Source organism: Pan troglodytes, chromosome 7 (assembly GCF_028858775.2).
Source record: "Pan troglodytes isolate AG18354 chromosome 7, NHGRI_mPanTro3-v2.0_pri, whole genome shotgun sequence".
Lineage (NCBI taxonomy): Eukaryota > Metazoa > Chordata > Mammalia > Primates > Hominidae > Pan > Pan troglodytes.
In genome coordinates this window covers 70,757,115-70,760,059 of record NC_072405.2, presented here as the reverse complement: position 1 = coordinate 70,760,059, position 2,945 = coordinate 70,757,115, and the positions used below count along the sequence as shown (strand labels likewise).

The window sequence follows — 2,945 nt, the reverse complement described above, 5'->3', positions numbered from 1 at the left end:
AAATTTTGTAATGGGTATTTTGTTAAGATGACAACCTCATGTCACTTCATGTTCAACTGATCTGGGCTACTTTTTGTGGTAGTAAAAATAAAAAACAGAAAGAGAAAACAGAAACAGTTATACACCAATGAAACAACAAAAAAGGAAGATTCTGGCTTTTTTGTTCTTGTTTTTTTAAAGGGGGAGCCTATTCCTTTCATGAATCATATTCTTTCCTTCATGCTTCAGGAGGAATTGGTTATGGCTTGCAGCACTGGACACATCAAGGGTATAAGCGTACACCTCAGGTGTGACACAAGCCATATCTTCCATGAGGACATGAACTGTACTTTCTCTGATCTACATACCAGTAATGGGGAGTGGGGTCAATCTCTTTCATTTCATAACCTGCTAGCATTTCTTCACCATCGCAGGTATGTATTGAGCCTCCGACAATCTCACCAACATTGGACATCAACAAGTCAACAGATTCAGTAAGATGGGAATCCTCAGGACATTGCTGTATATAGAAGGACTTGATCTCCAAAGGAAATTGACACAGAAAGATTAGTTCATTAATGGTGTCTGTCTTCACTCTCTCAGGGGCTTCTGGGATATCTTCTCCAAATTCATAAAAAGTTCCATGTTCTTTCTTTATATTGTGTTCTTTTAGCCACACAATAGTGTCTGAATAGTTTATCCTTTTGAAAGGCTGTTTGTGGGGCTTAAACTTCAGGTTGAGGTCATACACTTTGCTCACTACAGGTGACTTTAAGACTATCTACTATGTCACAAGCCAAGTCCTCCAGTCAGTTCAGGAGGTCCTCACAGGTCATGAAAAAGCAGTTGGCTTCCATATAAGCGTATTCAGCCAGGTGCCTTCACGTTTCAGACTGTTCTGCCCTGTATGACTGTGCAGTACAAAAAACATCTCCCAGGCTATGGTAGTTCATTATCACTCCTATTACTATCACTAATATTTATTTCCCTGATTCTGCAAAACAAAATACCATAATTTTTCTATGTTAATAGTTTCTTCTCAGTTTGCCATTAAAAAGTTATTTAATGGTGCTGCTCGATCTTAATGGCTTATAATACTAGACAAGTCACCAAACTTTCCAGTTTCTTTATCTATAAAGTTGTTACAGGTAGTTAGTCATGAGCAGGGCAGGAGACAGCTCTCCCTCAAACAACTAAGAATATCAGGGATGGTTCAGCAATTACCACACTACCTCTCTAAAGCCAGGGAGAGACAGTCTCCTGATAATCCACAGCTGTTAACATAAAAGTGTTAACTGAATACAATTGCCAGGGAGAAGAAACTTCCGGGTCATGTGCATTCAGAGACAAAATGGCAAAGCGTGACCTTCCGGGTACACTCTGTGGGAAAAAAGGAAGACAACCTCAGATGGGCGTATGTACAACTTCCTAAACACACTGCACAGGCTCAGTTCCCAAGGGTAAAGAGGGCACTGCACATGCAGAAAGCCCACCCTAAGGGAAGAATCACGGGAAAAAGGTGAGCTTATAATGCCCTAGGAATAGGATTAACCTTCATGTGCCCCCTTGGGTCTCTTGCAAGCGCACCTTACTTCCTTTCTTGTTCTAAAGCCTTTTGAAATAAACTTCCACTCCTATTCTGAAACTTGCCGTGGTTTCTTCTTCTGCTTTATGCCCCTCAGTCGAATTCTTTTTTCTGAGGAGGCAAGAATTGAAGTTACTGCAGATGTGTGCAGACACGCCATTGGTAACTCAGTGTAACTCAGATACCTTTCGCTGGTAACAAAGCGAGGCCATTAATCTTAACCTAGTCATCTTAATTTAGTTTCATCCTAATGTAGTCAATCACAGATTAACTTTATCAAATTCAGTAATTTCTCAATGAAGTTTTTAAACTCCACAAATTAAAAATTTTGCCACCCACCCCACCTTCCCACTGTTCTTCAGAGTATGTTTTGTTCCTGGTCTACATATCCTGGCAATCCCTCCGTCCTCTGCAGGCATCCGCCATCAGTGGTCCTCAAACAAATCTGCAGCAAATTTCCCTGGAGGGCTTATTAGAACAGAGACTGCTGGGCCCACTCCTAGAGTTTCTGATTCAGTAGGTCTGGAACAGGGTCTGAGAATCTATCTCCCTTTCTTACATGATACCAGCTTATGCCGATTCTGCTGTTCAGGGAACATGCATTAAGAACCACTGCCCAAAGGCATACTTTGCATGTACTGATCTTTTCTTTGTTGAGACTATTGCTGAAGACAATTCAGTAGGTCAGTGCCACACCCAAATCCTTTGTAGAGTCATGGGAGAATTTCTTAGGCACTTTACTTTCCACGGACACAGAGGATTCCAGGAACTGGTATTTTCCCTGTTTGCCTCCCCATGGCTAGCCACTTTTTTTTGTATATTTGTTACTGCAACCTCTGCTGCAACTTGATGTCACTAAGGAAATGGGACCCAGGTCCCATGTACTTTTAGACTGTCTTACACCTTTAAAAAATGTTGAAGGGATCTTTTATTCTCACCTCCTCCCATTGGGGCATTGACTGGAGGAAGAAGAAAGCAGATTACTTTTGTCCTCCTGAACTAAATTCCTTCCTCCCATGGAGTTTCATCTTCTCTGAAGAAACTAAAAGTACAAAGATGGCAAGAAATTCATCCTTTCTAAAAATTTTTTCAACTTTTATTTTAGATACAGGGGGTACATGTACAGGTTTGTTACATGAGAATATTGTATTATGCTGAGGTTTGGGGTACAGATCCTATCACCCAAGTAGTGAGCATAGTGCCCAGTAGGTAGCTTGACAAAACACACCCGACTTCCTTCCTCTCCTCTCTAGTAGTCTTCAGTGTCTATTGTTCCCATGTGTATGTCCAGTTGTGCTCAGTGTTTAGCTTTCACTTATAAGTGAGAATATGCGGTATTTGGTTTTCTGTTCCTTCATTAATTTGCTTAGTATTATGGCCT

The 2,945-nt window shown here is 41.0% G+C and overlaps 1 pseudogene; it reads right to left on the bottom strand.

The window, feature by feature from the left end:
* Nucleotides 1-283: 283 nt before the first annotated feature.
* On the bottom strand, nucleotides 284-932 carry LOC100611244 (asparagine--tRNA ligase, cytoplasmic-like; annotated as a pseudogene).
* Nucleotides 933-2,945: the final 2,013 nt, after the last annotated feature.